The sequence below is a fragment of the Oxyura jamaicensis genome, chromosome 1 (genome assembly GCF_011077185.1).
Source record: "Oxyura jamaicensis isolate SHBP4307 breed ruddy duck chromosome 1, BPBGC_Ojam_1.0, whole genome shotgun sequence".
NCBI classification, from domain to species: Eukaryota; Metazoa; Chordata; class Aves; order Anseriformes; family Anatidae; genus Oxyura; species Oxyura jamaicensis.
The window spans coordinates 49,255,068-49,273,176 of NC_048893.1; the positions used below are offsets into that span (position 1 = coordinate 49,255,068).

General features: G+C 33.9%; 1 long non-coding RNA gene across 1 annotated transcript; it reads left to right on the forward strand.

The window, feature by feature from the left end:
- Positions 1-14,546: 14,546 nt before the first annotated feature.
- On the forward strand, positions 14,547-15,954 carry LOC118160656. Its single transcript, XR_004747615.1, has 4 exons — positions 14,547-14,676; positions 15,143-15,267; positions 15,703-15,704; positions 15,912-15,954. It is a non-coding gene; the product is annotated as an uncharacterized LOC118160656 (long non-coding RNA).
- The last annotated feature ends 2,155 nt before the right edge of the window (positions 15,955-18,109 follow it).

An 18,109-nucleotide genomic window follows, 5' to 3' on the forward strand; every position in this document is an offset into this window, starting at 1 on the left:
TCCCTTCCCTTCCCTTCCCTTCCCTTCCCTTCCCTTCCCTTCCCTTCCCTTCTCTTCTCTTCTCTTCCCTGCCCTGCCCTGCCCTGCCCTGCCCTGCCCTGCCCTGCCCTGCCCTGCCCTGCCCTTTCCTTTCCTGCCCTGCCCTTTCCTGCCCTTTCCTTTCCTGCCCTTTCCTTTCCTGCCCTTTCCTGTCCTTTCCTGCCCTTTCCTGCCCTTGCCTTTTTCCATTTCTTTTCTTATTTTTATTTCCAATAGAAATATTTTATTTATTTAACTTTTCCTTAAATTTGGTGTTATACATAACAATAAAATGTGTTCTGAAAACAATAAAATGTGTTCTGAATTTTGTTCTTAACAAAGTTTATTAACCCTGGCCAAAACTATTGTACAGATATCTTTAATGTGCTGTATCACCAAAGTAACATTTTTGCTATTCGAAATCTGGACATTTCTTGCAAGTATTCTTAGAATTGTATCTAGCTGTATGAAGTTTTTGTTATCCAGGAACTTCAGGAATTTAGATTTCACAGACTGATACAAACCATGTTATTTCTTCAGTAGTTGATGGAATATTTCTAGACAGGTATTTTAGAAACTGAAGATATTGCTGTTTATTATTCTGAGAAGTGTTTTGAAGATGGCGATCTGTCAGATATGGATCTGCAAATATTCTCAGTGCATTATTCAATTATTTTTGTAAATTGCCTACAGTCTTCTCTTTAATACTCCAGTACGACAGGTAGTCCAAATTCATTTCAGTGGAATGGAGCAGTCAACACACTTCACTATTCCTTTTTAAATAGATCTGTTCCATTTCATTCCTCCTTATTCAGTGATTTATTTGATGTGTATATTTGCAGGCTATTACTGTCTAGAATATATATATATATATATAGGTATATATATATATAGGTAGTTAAAGACAATCCATTGCACCATGACAGGAAGATGGATTTTTACTCATTCTCAGCATTCTTGCAGACATGTCTCTATATTCTCCAATAAAATGCACTTCCCTTTTGATAATCTGAATATATTAACATTTCCTGGGAGAAAAAAATAGGATGACTAACAATGAAAATAAATAAATAAATAAATGATTTATAATTTTTTCTTATTTGAAGTGTTTCTTACCTATAAGAAATAACTACTTTTCTGAAACATTTTAAATACAATGAATATCAACTTGAATTGTAATCTTATAGAAAAAAAAAATCACAAGGTTAATATTAAAAGCATTATATGTGTGGGGGAAGAATGGTAATGAGAAGCTGCTCTGAACATTAAGTCAAATATAATAATGTTGAATGGATCATGGTAATAAATTAACATAAAATTAAATCAAATAGGAAAAAAAGAGAATAACATGAGATCTGATTCAGAGATGAACTGTAGTCAGCAGAGTTGTGCAATTCCAGGGTTTCAAAAATACTGAAAACGTGCTTAATGTTGAAGGTAGCAAATTTTTCCTTCTCCTTCTATCCATTTATGAAGTAACTGAGGAAGAACAAGGGACGTTAGCAACATTTTGTCCTCAGAATGCCTGGTGAAGAAATAGAATGGTATTTGGCATTTACACATTGCTTCTTCATGAAGTTGAAGAACACTACACAAAAGTAATCTAGCACAGGTTTCAACGGATAAGAGGGGAAAATGTCTTGAGGAAGTACTAAAAAAAAAAAAAAGTGTCTCAAAGGTTAATAGGTTGAAGTAGTTAGGGAAAGTACTTAGGTGATTTTTTTTTAGACTGTGCTAAGAAGATGCAGAGCATTTACATTTTTGCCTTAATTTATGATAAGGTTAGGGATTACCCAGTGAGCATGCCTGTGAATGGTGAGAAAGCCAGAGAACTGTATAGCATGTCCATGAAAACAGAGGCTATCTGTTGACTTCAAAGCAAGAATGAATAGCTTTTTGAAAGCATGTTTAAATAAACACAGTGGAAGGGAAAATGTAATGACCAGCTAGTACAGAGATTAAGATCATGCAATCTAATAGCACTCTCTCGCTAATAGAGAGTAATGTGACTGAAATCCAGAAATCAAAACTTTATATATATATATATATATATATATATATATATATATATATAGGCTACTGTACTTGATATTCATTCCATTGATGCTAAAACTTCAGGGAAATTACTGTTTGCTTGTTGATTATCTATAAAATAGTATATTAGAGAACTTCATAGAAAAATCAATGTGCATGCATGATGGATGGTGTATTGTAATCATATATCTAAAGAAATAAACAATATGAAATATATATATATATATATTTCCTTAAGACAGGTTCTGTCCCTACATGACATTGAGCCTGTTAAGCATAACAATAATTAAAAAAAAAAAAAAGGAAAAAGAAATGTCTTACCATTTTGCCTAATGCAGACAGTAAAAATAATACAATTAATAGCTTGGAGCAGAAATCTTCAAACTTTTAATTAAGTACAGATTAGACTCAATACTTTTAAGATTCAAAGTTTATCTTGAATATTATGAGTTTATAATCACAGTAATTATTTAAAAACATATTGAAAGCAATCATATTCTGCAGATTAGCTAAAGGTTTCTTCTAAGTATTGGAGTCCATTGTATCAAAACTATGGATATTGAAAGTCATTCTGTAAACCAAGAAATAACGACTATATATATTATATTATATATATATTATATGTAATATATATATTATTCTATATATATTGTAATATATATTATATATGTTATATATATAGTCATTATTTCTAGGTGTATATATATTATATATATATTATAATAATGATTTATATATATATTATATTATAATATATTATATATTATTAGAATATGTATAATATATATTATATATTATACACACCATGGAATTACACCTTTAATATCATAGAATCATAATATCATTAAGGTTGGAAAACACCTCCAAGATGATCTGTTCCAACCATACCCCTACCACTCATGTCACCCACTAAACCATGTCCCTAAGCACCATGTCCAATCTGTCCTTAAACACTCCCAGGGGTGGTGACTATCACCTCCCTGGGCAACATGTTCCAATGCCAGACTACTCTTTCTGAGAAGAAATGTCTCATTTCCAGCCTAAACCTCCCCTGGAGCAAATTGATGCCATTCCCTCTTGTCCTATCATGAGTTATCTGCGAGAAGAGCCTGACCCCCAGCACCCCACACCTTACTTTCAGGTGGTTGTAGAGAGCAATAAGGTCTCCCCTGAGCCTCCTCTTCTCCATACCAAACAATCCCAGTTCCCTCATCTGCTCCTCATAAGACTTGCATTCCAGACACTTCTCCAGCTTCGTAGCCCTTCTCTGAACATGCTCCAGGACCTCGATGTCCTTCTTGTAGTGAAGGGCCCAAAACTGAACACGTTACTGAATGCACGGCCTCACAAGACCTGAGTACAGGGGGACGATCACCTCCCTGGTCCTGCTGGCTACACTATTCCTGATACAAGCCAGGATGCCATTGGCCTTTTTGGCCACCTGGGCACACTGTTGGCTGATGTTCAGGTGAGCATCACCAACAACCCTTGTTAAATTAATATATCCTATTAAATTAATCCAAGTATCAGAAAATGTTGCAAATGAATGTTTGTCTCTGATTTCTGTTTATCAAATAGATGGGGAAAAGACTTGTTAAGAAATTAATTCAAAACAGATGCAAAACAAATGAATCCTGAACTTAGATATCAGAATAAACTAATGTTTGCTTCATTAAGTACTTGCCATATTGAAACTTGCATAATAAGCTTGGTTTACATGGTTAGCATATGTTGTTACAATAAAGCAAAGGTCAGATATGAAGGAATGTATTCTGTTTTACTGGTGTCTCAGTTTCAACTGTGCAGCATGTCTGATACATGCAGAAGCATCCATTTAACAGTCATGTTAAACTGCACTCTTCTGTCTCTCAGCAACCGATTAATTCAATCTGAACACAGATTTTTCATCAGTCTTTAATTTGCTTAATTTTAGTGAGCTGTTGCCTTCAAAATTTTCCCATCTTTCAGCCTGGTGAATATCACATTGATGCCTTGTGCTATTCTTTCACTGTCATTTCCATTTCAATACAGATTTTATAGTTCATTACCTGTCAATCAGTTTTCAATGGTGCAGTGTTCATTTTTTCATGTTCTGTAAAATCTCCATGCTTTTTTTCAATGTCTTACATTTATTTTAGTTTGATCTCTATTTATTTCTCTAAGCATTGCATATCTATCTACATTTTAATGTGTATTTATTTTAACAAATGTAATATTTTGTTTCGCATTGTATTCATTTGGAGTGTTTATGTGAGCAAGTGAATTCTGACCTAATGGCAATCTGAAAATCCATATATGTTACAAATTTTTCCATAATACTTTTATTTGTTGTAGAACTTAAGAGTTCTATATTTTTAGTCCTTGTCATAGTTCCACTAGAACAAAAATAGCAAATGAACACAGATGTAAATACTTTTTTATTAGTCTCCTCCTGGCTCTTCTGAACAAGTAGGGCATGTTCACAAAACTCTTACCTCACAAAAGAGGCTCTGCACTTTTCTGACAACGGCCAGATAAAGTGACTTTATTTATTTAGTAGAAGATTCCCTGGATGGTATTTTCTGCTCACACTTTTGTTTCCACAGTATGCCATTATGTTGTGGAGAGTTACAGGGAAACTGTGTAAACAGAGATAAAAAGCCTTTTTATGTCTACTGATGTCAGAAAATCTGAAGAAACGGCAAGGTTTCATGTTTGTTTGTTGTTTGTATTAATACTAACTTTCCAAGTTTTATAAGAGTTTAACAAGTTCAGATTTTGACTAATAAAAATAATATTAAAATTAGAAAAATGACAAAATTATTTTGAATTAATTAATGCCAATAAGTATAGTTAATTAAATTTATTCAGTCTAGGTCAACTAGACTGCTTGATGCCGGCAGTGTAACCTAAAATTCTATGGATTGTTGCGTAATTTATGTAGATGACAGTGTATTATTTTATTTTTGTCCTAGGCCCAGCAGCACACAATCTCTGTTGTGTAGCATTAGAATTCAGTTAAAAAACAATAAATCAAACAACAACAAAACAACTTGTTGCCTTCCTTTTCTGGAAGCATATATATATTTTCTCTTTAGGTTATAAAGCAAAGCCAAAAGTAGCTGTGAATGCTTGGAGAAGGGGATGGCATAGACAGTACCTGGGAAAGTACATATCAGCTGTTGGAGGATGTATCAGTTCTTCTCCACCCTGTTATGTGGATTAGGTGAAAATGGGAGCATGAACACATAATTTTATTGAGTAGGCATTCAGAAACAGCTGTTTCAGAAACAGCTGTTGTCACCTTCGGACTGCACTGCAACATAACAGTTTTAATATTGTAACTTGTACCAGTAAATGACTCTATAAAGCTGCATTTCCTTACTTTCATCTAGATATATACACGAGAAGTAAACAAACATCTTCAGCCTTAACAGACATATTATTTTTTAAATTATTCATGATACCTAATTATTTTTATAAAAGTAATTTATAATGAAAAATATTAATCAAATATTTTCTAGTGTTATGATTGTAAGACTAGAGGGTTTTTAAATTCAGTTTTGCTATAGTTCATCTTTCATTGCCCCATAATGGAAGCCATTACCTGCATCCTAATTCTCAAAATGTAGACTCTTATCTAATGTTTTACTTTTAGTCATTTGTTTAGTTTTAAGCTTGAGAAGACTTATAGAATACAGCACTCTATCTGACCTTAATGTAAACTGAGAACTTTTCTTAAACTGTGACTATAGTTCATGATCTCCATTTAAGAAATTAATTCATTCTAGTTCAGCAGAACTGTATGAAAGCTAAGAGTTGGCATTAACATTTTCTCTTCTTCAAAAAAAAATTATAAACTGATAATGTTACCAACTTTTTTTTTATTATTACTGACTTTTTTTTTTCTTCTGATGAGTATAAAATATAAAAAAGGCTTTTACATTAGCAAAAAGTGTCATGTGATGGCATGCTGACATCAAACATGCTGATGAAACAACTGATGTGAAAAATGGGGAATTCTACACCACATGAAGTTTAAAGGGGTAGTCCTAACGACTGAACACCTGTAGCTGTTGAAACACATTGAGGTTTATTTCAGTGGTGCATCTCTCAGTTTATTTTTTATTTTTTAGAAGGAATTGAGCCTGTGCATTCCAAGATCATTTCTGGTGAGAAGTACATTATGCTAATTAAGAAATTTGTACTGAAACATGCTACTGATCTGAAATGCACCCATTGAAACCATCCTATTCTTCCAAAAGAAAGAAAAAATAAATTTACTATTGTGTTTCCTTTTCCACATGCAATAGTAGAAAGAAGGTGTGATATCTACTTCTTCTGGCTATATTTATTAATAGATAAAAGCCTATGATACAAAAAAGAAATGTCACCTATTAGGACTTAGCTTGTTACAATTCATAGTGAAGAATAAAAACACAAATTAAAAAAAAAATCAGGAAGTATGATCATGTATTGTAATATGAGTGAACCTAATCTATGAATTTATTCCCATGCAGAGTACTTAGAAGGATATAAGTAGAAAAATATAAGTAATACAGGTAAATGAAACTCAAGGAATCCGTTTTGATGAATTCCTAGTCCAAACATTAAAGATAATGCACTACTTTAGGAAAAAAAAATAATAATAATAATAATAGGGAGATGTATTTTCAGACACCGTGGCCTATTAATGACAATTTTTTTTTTTTTTTTTTTTCTCATAGATTGTAGAATTATTATGTTTATCATTGTATGTCAATGTCAATGTATGTCATGTATATATCAATTAATTTTAAGAGAAGTTTCTTTGATGCAGAACACATTCCCAATACTCTTTTAGACTGTTATCGTGGCATAACCCTGGCAGGCAGTTAAGCACCACACAGACACTTCCTCACTTCTACACAACAGTATGAGGAAGAGAATCAGAAAGGTAAAGTGAGAAAACATATGGAGTGAAATACATACAGTTTACTAGGTAAAGCAAAAGCTGTGCATGCAAGAAAAGCAAAACAAGGAACTGATTTACTACTTCCAATTGTTGAGCCACTTCCAGGAAAGCAGGGCTCATCACATGTAATTGTTACTAGGGAAGACAAACTCAGTCCAATGCCACCCCTCCTCCTTCTGTCTCCCATCTTTATTGCTGAACATAACACCATCCATTCATAGAATACCTCTGGCCTTTTAGGGTCAGCTGTCCTGGCTGTCTCTTCCCACCTTATTGTGCATGCCCCTTCCTCCTCACTGGCAAGGCAGTGTGAGAAGCTGAGAAGGTATTATCTTTTTTATTATTATTATTTTTCTTTAAATATATATATATATATTAAATATAGCACCTCTCTGTCTCCTTCTCAGAGGTCCTTCTCATAAGTCAATGGAAATTTAGTTTGTCTCGTAGGAAACTGCTGGTTAACTAGCAGAGTTAGTTAACTAGCAGAGTTTTCTCTAGGGGAGAAAATCCTCCTAAACAGTAGAAGAAACTCTATTAAATCTACCTACTAAGTTACACAGTTCCATTTGCATATTGGTACTCTCATAAGTCATATTTCTCAGCCTCAGTCATTTTTCCAGTTCTTGGCTTTTTCTCTAAAGGTCTGTGGCTTGTAATCTTATTTATTTATTTATTTATTTTCCTGTCACTGTCAATTTGTGCCTTCATGTCCACAGGCGAAAGAGTATTCAGCATTCTCACTCCCCAGTAGAGTTTTTGAAGGGTATAATAAGTTTCATCTACAGTTAAAGACCTGTTTTCCAGTGTAACATCAATAAGCTCTTTCAGTTCAAAAGTGCAGGCACTGCAAATTTTAAGTAATGTCATGTCCTCTTCATTTACCTATCAAAAACCCTTTCAGTGGCCATCACTTCTACAAGAATGTGTAGGCACTTGTGGCTGATTCCCCATTGTTATTTTCATAAGGAAAAACAAAACAAAACAAAACAAAACAACCCTTATCAGGCTTTCAAAGGTTTTAACTGAGGAATTCTGTGACTGCCATGTCTATCTGAAATCCCATGTTTCATCAGCAAATGTAACCCTCTACACATTAGGTAATAAATAGACGTTGTTCTTTTACACAGACAGAAAAGCCTTCAGAAGGACTCTCCACCTCTTTGTGTCAAGGCTGGAAGACCTTGGGGTCTGCCAGAGTCCTCACAAAGAATACCATTCTGCTTACCATAGCATGTCATAGATTGTCATTAAACTGCCAGCAGAGAAACTGCCTTACTTACAAGGACACATCTGACCATTTTTAGCAGTAAGGCTGTCTTCCCTGTGGAATATCTCATACTTGACATTTGCAGAAAGGTCACCTGAAGCTCCTTTCACAAGTTTACAAGCATTATGCACTTGCTGAAGCATTCAGTGATCATATAGCCTTTGGGAGAGTTATTCTTTATTCTTTGTTTAATATATATATGCATATTATATTCAGTTAATATTAGGTTGTGTCTAGATCATTTTAAATATAAGCTCTTCCTTACTTCAAAACCACTGTATGTTGTTCCTTTCTCTTTTATTTGACTGATTACAGAATACCTACCTATTTTTACTTTATTTCATTTTTTCAATCTAAATCATTGTATTTTTGTAAATTTCTTAGAATTGTAAGTGCATTGAGGATTTCAAAATGATGGCTAGGTATGATGTAGCTCCCTAGGTCTTAAACACAAATCTTCAAATTTTGTATATAGTTTACTGCTTCCTGAGGTCACTGAGTCACTAGTTATGAATCAATGTTATTTGGAAACACCACTGTCTTATCTACATTAAGCAAACAACCTCAGTCTCTCCAATTTCATACATTTCCATCTTTCTTGCCTAAAGTGTTCAATGCAGTAAGCATTTGTAGAGAATGAATAAAACAGTAAGAGCTTCTTTCCATCAAACAACAGTCAAAGATGAAAGTCAGTTATCCTTAGGTTGTGAAATAGGATCAAATTTAGAGGAATCATGCATGAGAGTTTGCTTCCAGACCCTGCTTTTAAGATTGCTTTTCAAACTTATCCAGTGACTATTTTACGCAATTGCATCCACTTTAACTTAATACATAGATAAAATCACTGCTTCTGGTTAGGATCACCATATTTTCCCATGGAGCAAATAGTCTGTGTATACAACACATAGTATGTGACCTGTAAGCTCTGAAACTTAGCTCATATTTTGTGTGTGTTTCTTTTTAGTTCAAAGAGCCTGAAATCATATGAGGACTGTGTCCTGGGTGATCAGAATGGTAATTTCATAGTGTAACAACAAGGATATTTGTTCAATTACATGACATTTTGTATAAGGAGTGTTGGAGTACTGGGATATCACTGAAGGTGTCTGAAGAATTGAAGGAACTAAGTCTGCTTCCATCTTGTTGATATTTCCTACACAGAGAAGTCCTAGTATGAACTGAAGAGGATACCAGAGCTGCACACACTTTTTGTCTCAACAGGAACTTTTGGTTCACTTTTCATGAAAGCCTTGGAATTAATAACAAATATGCAGTGTAGATGATGATGGCCACAAAACAGTAATAAAAGGATTTGTCAATGTAGGCATAACCACAGTCACTGTCCTGACCTCTTCCTAAGAAGAGGGTCTTGCGATCTTATATACAATACAGATTGAAATAACCAAACAAGATGTTCACAGTGTATATTTAGTAATGTTAAATACAACTTTCTCTATATCCTAACATGGGAATCTATAGCAGATCCCTAGGTTAAACAGTAGAATCCCCTTTGCAATATTTCTTCTGAATTGTTCTAGTTAAGATTAACTACATTACATCAGGTTTAACAGTTATTTATTTATTTATTTTCCTTTGTATATATTTTTTTTCCAACTAGTTTTAATCTACTTTAGTTTTTCAGGAATGGCTTTTGCCCTAACATAGTATTTTAGTTATGAAGGTTCTTTAATTTTTATAGCAATTGTTCTCATGCATTGCAATACATTAACTAGTTTTGTGATTATAGCAGCTTGTATTAGCTGTTTCTTTCAAGTCTCCGCTGATGTTCTTGTTGAATTATCTGTGTTGTCTGACTGTTGCTCTCATTAATATCGAACCTCATTCTGTACTCATTTGCATAGCTCTACCAGCAAATACTCCTGTGCCCTTTACTATATCCTTATTTACCCGATTTTCTACATACGCTATTACAGACAGACATGGAAGTTGTCTTTATCAGTGTTCTCTTATTTCCCATTTTAATAGTCTTACGAGTCTTTACGTACTTAATCCCAAAAGACTACACTCCAAAAATAATTGAAATTTCTCTTACAAGTAAAAAATTCTTCCCATAGATGTTACCAGTAGTCAAATATCTTCAAAATTTCATCACACCTATTCTCAAGCCATCTTCTGAGTTTGACTAAGTTGCCACATCACTCAATGCATTCCTGTAGGGCAGAAAAAAACATTTATTGTGACTAAAATTCTTGAAAGTCTCTCCCAGCCAGATGACTCAAGGAGAGTAATTCCAAATATATCAGATCTGTCTTGTATACTCCCTCTGGAGAGAGAGAGCTCCTTTCTGTTTGTTGCACTATACTCAGGACAATTATTGTGCACTAAAGAAACACAACTGATGTGCAGAGCCAATAATTCTTTATTGTTAGTCAATCAAAACAAAAAAGGAAGTACTTTTAGTTCAATTATGAGCAGTTAAGGTTCAATTATGAGCACCTATATGTGAGCACTTAAAGTTCAGTCATCTGATCTGATATTACAATAATAATAATAATAATAATAAAATGTTATATGCAGATTTTCTACCCCTTTCTATACTTTTATGCTCACCTTTCCAATGTGTTATCACAATGAGTTGTCAGCACTGTAAATTCATTAATTCATTTTTGGAAGAAGTATGATGTTGATGGAAGTTGTTCCTCCTTACTCTCCCTGGAGCTATTTGTATGCTTGTGAACACAGTCTGCTTTTTTTTTTTTTTTTTTTTTTTTTTTTGTGTGTGTGTGTGTATGTGTGTTTTGTTTTGTTTTTGTTTGTGTTTTTTTTTTTAATTTGTTTGTTTTGTTAATTATTATTATTGTTTAATCATAATTCTGAGTTTTATTAGATATTAGATATACTGGGTAATTGTTCTTTTTTTTTTCTGTTATCCCCAAAACAAGCTCACAAGGCTGCATTTCTCCAGTGACCATTAAGTTCTTCTTTATAGCCCTAGGGCTTCTGGTGTGTTTTGGTGTTTATACTTACAAGGATCCAGTTATCATATTGTAATTTTATATATCACTTTTTTACTCTAAGCACATGGACACGACAATGTGCACAGAACAACTATCTGTGGTTACTGTCTACTAGTAACAAAAATATGTTGACATTATTAGAACAGTTAGAACAGTAGTTCTACCACATGATTTCACAAAGCTAATACAGATTAAATAACTCACTTGGTTGTTAAAAATTCATAGTTGTCTGGAAATCCTGACAAAGTCTAAAAAGTTCTCAGGCCTTGCATTGCTGAGCTAATACTAAGTTTTTATTTATTTATTTATTTATTTTATTTTCTTGCCCAACACTGATATTGAATTATTTTATTTTCCTGGATTCTACTAATTTTCTCCTCCCTTTATAATTGTCTTTTCTCTGCCGGCAGGGCTTTTTGGTTTTCTCCTCCATATTTAATCATGAGTTGGACTTGACGATCCTTGATAAATGATTCCCCATGCCTGCAGTGTTTTGTTTTGTTTTTTTGTTTGTTTGTGCATTTTCCTTCTGGCAGGAAGGCATAAATCTACATTGTAATAATCTAATATTATATTGCACTTATAAATAAGTTATTAAAGTGTACTGAACCATGACAAGAATTTTTGTTTATAAAACTTTACCTATTGCCAGCTTAAGAACCTAAAAAATTGTTAATGCTTAACATTTTTTATCTTTAATTTCAGTTTCCAGATGATGATGACATTAGATGCATGTAACAAAAATTACTGACCCAAAATCTTGATATGGTCCTTGGTCATTTTCAGGAGAAATATAAACAGTACTAAATAAGAATGTTTACAGAAGTGGAATCACTTTTTACTAACATCACACAATCCTTCTTGGAAATATGACTCAAAATACTTCAGCTTTTATGATAAATATATAGCTTGGAGTGCCACAGCAGTTAAGATAGCATTTGTTTTGAAGCCCTCTTTACTGTGTTAATAGGGTAGCACAAGATTAAAACAATCAAAAATGTGACTTGATTTTGAATTCTTCTATACTTCTTACAGCTCAGTTAATACGGCTTTGAAGTTTTTGATATTCCAAAATCATCCTTAGTTATGCTTTTTTATACAAAAGAAGAAAAGGGTTGTGAAGGGGACCCTATGAAATACTATAATTATTTTGAGGCAATTTAATACAGAAGACAATAATAAGAGTACATATCTCTGTTAGAACTTGAACTAAGAAGTATTAGTATTTTTGTGACCCTTTCTGTGTAATGGCAATGCAGCTTTGAGTACCTGTACCCTGCTATAAATGATGATAGGCCAAACAAATGCAGCCAAGTTTCTTGACCAGGATATAATGTGTTTGGCCTATTTTAGTTGTTTGGATTTATTTTGGAGTTAATGCAAAAGAAAAGATTATGACTGAGAAAGGGAAAGGGAATTAAGATTTGTTGCACTTGCTTATAGAGAAATCTTATTCAGTCTGTGGATTAGCCAGTTCTTGATCATTAAACTAGACAGTATGACATCCCTGTAAATGAGTGCTGTTGGGAGGAATGGCTTAAAAGCAGAAGACTGGTGAGGAAGATGGGATTAGAACAGAAGACCGGTGAGGAGGATTGTAAATACACTTGTGACCTTGCAGCTGGGAATGCATAAAGTCTGGGGAGCAGCAATGTAGAAAGACATATAAATTATGTCTGCTTCTGTTTGTGCTCTCTGTGTTTGGCAAGTAGCACAACTGTGCATAGATAACGTAGGTGTTTGGTGGACTTGGAGGTGCCCTATCAGATGTGCTTAAGCTCCCAGCCTTGGTACAGAGATCAAAGAAGCACAGTGAGAATCATGGTGTGGTGGTAAAACTGCGCCTGTGTGAACTCTTGATAAAAGCAAGTGAAAATAGCAGGCAGGCCGGTGATCTGCTAGCATAAACCCAGTTAAGCGGTTCCTGCATTCCCACCTGTGTGCCTATGCTCCTGTACCTCTGCTTGGGTGCTGCTTCAGGGATTCCCCAGTTGGCAAGGTAATGAGAATAAATCTGCTCTTTGCATTTTAGCTGCAAATCTGTGGGTGTTCCTGATGCCTGCCTGTGCTGACTCACACAAGTGTCTTTTGGTGTGTTTTTTTTTGTTTTTGTTTTTGTTTTTCATTTATTGGTATTTTTATGATACTAGATAACTTAATAGCTGAGCATTTAATAGGCATCAATATGAAAAAGAGTTATTTTTGGTGATCTTTTTTACATGGCAAAAATAAGGATCCTTTTTTTTTTTAAAAAAAAAAAAGTTGATCTCTAAATAAAAAATATTTACCATTTTTCCCAGTTTGTCACCATGGTCTTAGTGCACTGACACTCCAAAATATAAAATGGAGGTAAAGTTTATCCTAGACATTCATCTTTCCAGGTAACTGGGCTAATAGTGGATACAAGATAAACATAATGGAAACCGATGCAGTAGATTTCTCGAATTGCATATTTAACCATTATTCCTCATCAGTTTCAATATCAAGAAGTCTTCAGGGAGGTGTGAGGGCAGAAAGTGGCCTTTCAGAGCAAATCAAGTGTAACAATTTATATAGAAGATGTGAAGGAGATGATACAGAATACTTTAGCATTACTCTTTCCACATGTTCCATCTCCTTTTTCACTTTTTTTTTTTTTTTTTTTTTTTTTTTGGGGGGGGGAAGGGGGTTAATTTCTTTTACAAGTTTTATTCCTTTTTTTTTTTTTTTTTTTTTCCCAATTATTTTCTCCTTGCATTGTTATTTTTTCCCCGTTAGTAAAATAAATCCCAAATTGGCTATGTTTTGAGGTAAATCTTTCATAATGTTTTCTGTTAAGTGCAAAGCACCAGAAGGACATGCAAATTATAAATCTAGGTTTTCTTAAAGTATAAGTAAAACAGTTCATTTATTTATTTATTTATCTATTTTATCATACAAGTACAGATCTTCTGCCTTCTAACACAAACTGAAATCATCAAATCACAGAATCACAGAAAGGTCAGGGTTAGAAGGGACTGCTGGAGATCATCTCATCCAACCTTCCTGCTCAGGCAGGGTTACCTAGAGAATGTTGCACAGGATCTTGAATATCTCGAAAGAAGAAGACTCCACAACCTCTCTGGGCAATCTATGCCAGTGTTATGTCACCGTCACAGTAAAGAACTGTTTTCTCATATTTAGCCAGAACCTCCTGAGTTTTAGCTTGTGCCTTTTGCCTCTTGTCCTGTCACTGGGCAACACTGAAATTAGGAAGGTTTGGATACAGTCTCCACTTAGCCTATTCTGTTTTTACAGGAGTCTGTGCTTGATTCTTTTTCTCCTTTACAGAATTACAAAACAATATTTCACCTTTCCAGAAGCTTCTATTTGACTGAAATTGTAGCAGCCAGGAAAAGACAAATAAGCATCTTTCTCAATTAGCTGTACAATCATCCCTTTTTGAAGAAATATAACATAACATGGTAAGCAAACAAACAAAAATACACTTTATGTCATCTTTTATCTGACCTTTTTAGTGTTCTTACTGTACTATATTCAATGATACAGATGACATAAAATTTTTCCAGGAAGGAAAATGTACACTAGGGCAGTAATCTACTCCAGTGGTCACTCAGTTATCTGTGTTTTCATCACAATTTCTCCCTAGAGCAGATTCTAAAACATAATCATCTAAGATAAAGACTATGTGCTCCTTACTTTTTAAATTCACACATTACAAAAATCAAGGTTTTACTCCGGACATTTTCCTCACTCTAAGTTCCTTGCTATGTCTCACCAAACCAAGAAAAAATGGGAGCACATGCTCTTTTTCTCCTTCAAGAGGAATCTTACTATCATGTTCTCAATTCCTCTTTAAGAATGGTGCAGAGACCCCTAGAAATGGCTTGAATTTTTTTTTTTTCATTTTTTTATTCTTTTTTTTTTTAGGTGTAACAGGAGGATAAATTCAAGCAATTGAGAAACAGAGAGAAACTATAGTATGTTGCTGGATTTGTTTTGATCAGAATTTACTGTCTATATGCTGTAATAAGACCCACTGTAGCTTTCAGAAGGTGAGTGCACTGCCTGGATGACCTGGCTAGCACTAACCATAGGTGCACTGTAGATATTGGTTTAGCATATTTGTACTAAATCCAAATGAAAAAGCATTATAAATAACTTACATTGTTTTCTCAGACTGGAGACATTATTTTCAAGTTTAGCATAGCTTGAACTGTGATGAACTTGAACTAGATGTCTTCAGCTGCAGGTGAACAAAAACTGGACCAAAAGTCCAATGAATGCTGTCACCATTTCAAATATTTATTCATTAAAATCTAATGATACAGTCAGGAGGACTATGATACTTATGAAAGGGGGTTTCCTCTTCATTGTCCCACTTGGATTAGTTCTGTTCCTTTTTCCAACTTTATATAACACAGTTCACTTTCTTGGTCTTTCTTCATTGATTCATTTTCCCATCTTTTATTGGAGTTTTACTATACGAGTGGTATTTTCCATGTGCTCTTAGCTCTCATTTTTATCCCTAAAATCAGTTTGACCCAGCTCAAAAACTTACATTCTTTTAATGACCAGTAAAGGACCATCTGTGATTCAAGCTTACTGCCTTGCAGCCGCTATATTGTCCTGTACTTTTACTTTGAAGTAACTGTTTACTCCCATCATCACTATTAAGTCTCTTCTGTTTTATTCACAGTTCTCAGAAAGTAAACAAAATAACTTTTCTTAGATGGTATTAATAGATGAAGGCTAGTAAGTGAAAGATATATTCCAGAATATACTTCTGGAACATACTTCTACTGCTAATGATAAATTTATGCTGAAGTAAATACAGCTGATCATACGTACTGCAGACAGCAGTACCTTAGCACCAGCTTCTACTGCAGGTATATTACCACTGGGCCATGATAGCTACTTATGGAGCCCAAGGTGTTTGTCCTGAGCATCTCTGATTCTCTTGCACTTCAGGCTTCTTACTTACTGGTGCTCCTCACTCAGTTTTCAGTTCAGGAGGTTATCCCAGCTGATAATGTTTAATTACGGTCAGGGAACAGGTCATCTCCTCCTCCACACCAGCTTCACAGACAGAAATCAAAAGGAGTCAACTGATCTAACCGCAACCTTTTGATGAAAACCATATCATAGTTTAATAAATAATAAACAAACAAAGAGACTCTCTGTCACAAGTGAAATATTTGTTGGAATTCAAAATATGAGTTTTATGATTTGCTTGTTTGTATAATTTTAATTGTTACTGATAGTGACTTAAAAGTCTTAACCTGACTTAAGGGGGTTGGATGAGCTGGATATTTTGAGGCAACTGTCAACAGCTGGTATGCTTGTGTAAATTATGTATGCTTGTATAAAATATATATAAAATCCAAATTTTATATATACATATATAAATTGAAATTACACATGATGTATATATATGTTTTCAATGTAATGCTGTATATATAATGATGTATATATGTTTTCAATGTAATGAATCTGACATAGCAGTCTCTATGCATACATTCTTAGTAATATACAAACGCTTACAGAAACAATATTTTCATTACTTGAAATTGACATTCACTTACAATATTACTGCTATCATGTCTACAAGTACTCTAGCAAAACATACTTGTACTTTTCTTACAATGCTGTTAGTTTTTTTGGGTGATTCAGATTCAGGCATTGCCTTCTTATAGGAGATGGCTGAATGGTGATTCAAGATGCTAATTAGTCTTTTGCATTTTCCAGCTAACCTTAGGTAGACACATTCCTCTGAGAGATGGTTACAGTATGTGGTGTTAAACACTAGCAGATATTTGCTAGAAGACTTTTGTAATGAGCCTTTTTAAACAATAAAATAGTGATTAACTATGGTATAGTAAACATATGATACCAGCAAGACTGTAATCAACAGCATTGTGGCATTTTAAAGGATTGATTTATATATTTTAACATTCTCTTATTGTGGGGGCTCTTCTGTTGGAACTGAGAAATGATTGTAGAAGTTCAGGGAAAACTGTTAAAATGAGAGACCTGTCGAATTTATATCTAGAGCCTATCATTCGTCAATAGGTGTAGTAAAAAGGAGAAAATGTGGTAAAAAAGATGGTCATTGTAAATAAAACATGCATAGAGGGAAACAGGAAGCAAAGGCTCAGAGATATATGTTAGATAAGAGTCAGGATTAAATCTGTCTTGCAAATATACATTTTTCTTCATACAATAAAATAAAATATTTCTGTTTAAAGGAGACATTCGTCCATCTCATCTGATTTGCATCCATATCTCATTAAATAAAAATATTCTAGAATCATGTCAGAAATAATTAAATGTCTAAGCACAATGAAGCATCAAAATAATCTGACAACACACTTTGTGTGGAACATAGCATATTCCTATTCACACGGAAGTAAGGTTGAAAAAAGTTAAAAAAAAAAATGAGAAGGGGGAAATAAAAGCCTTCTACTGCTGGAATTCCTTTTTGTTTAGTATTAACTTAGCTACATCAAATAATGGCATTGATATAATCTCTATATACCTGTTCTGTATGATGAGAAAGTGTCAGAATAAGTACCACGCTATACATTAACTTCACATTATCGAAACCAAATGAATACCTGTTTTCTGCAAGTGGTTCATTATATTATATAGAATTCATTTTTCTGTGAATTTCTGTTAAAAAAAAAAAAAAAAAAAAAAAAAAACAATACCTTCTTATTCACGCACTTATATGTAGTCAGCACTTGCTCTTCCCTTGGTGACTCTGGGGTCCATCCCCAGCACAGCTTTGTAGTCCTCAGTAAAATCTTCTTGAGTTTTTCCTTCTTTCCTTCTTTCCTTCTTTCTTTTTCTTCCTTCCTTCCTTCCTTCCTTCCTTCCTTCCTTCCTTCCTTCCTT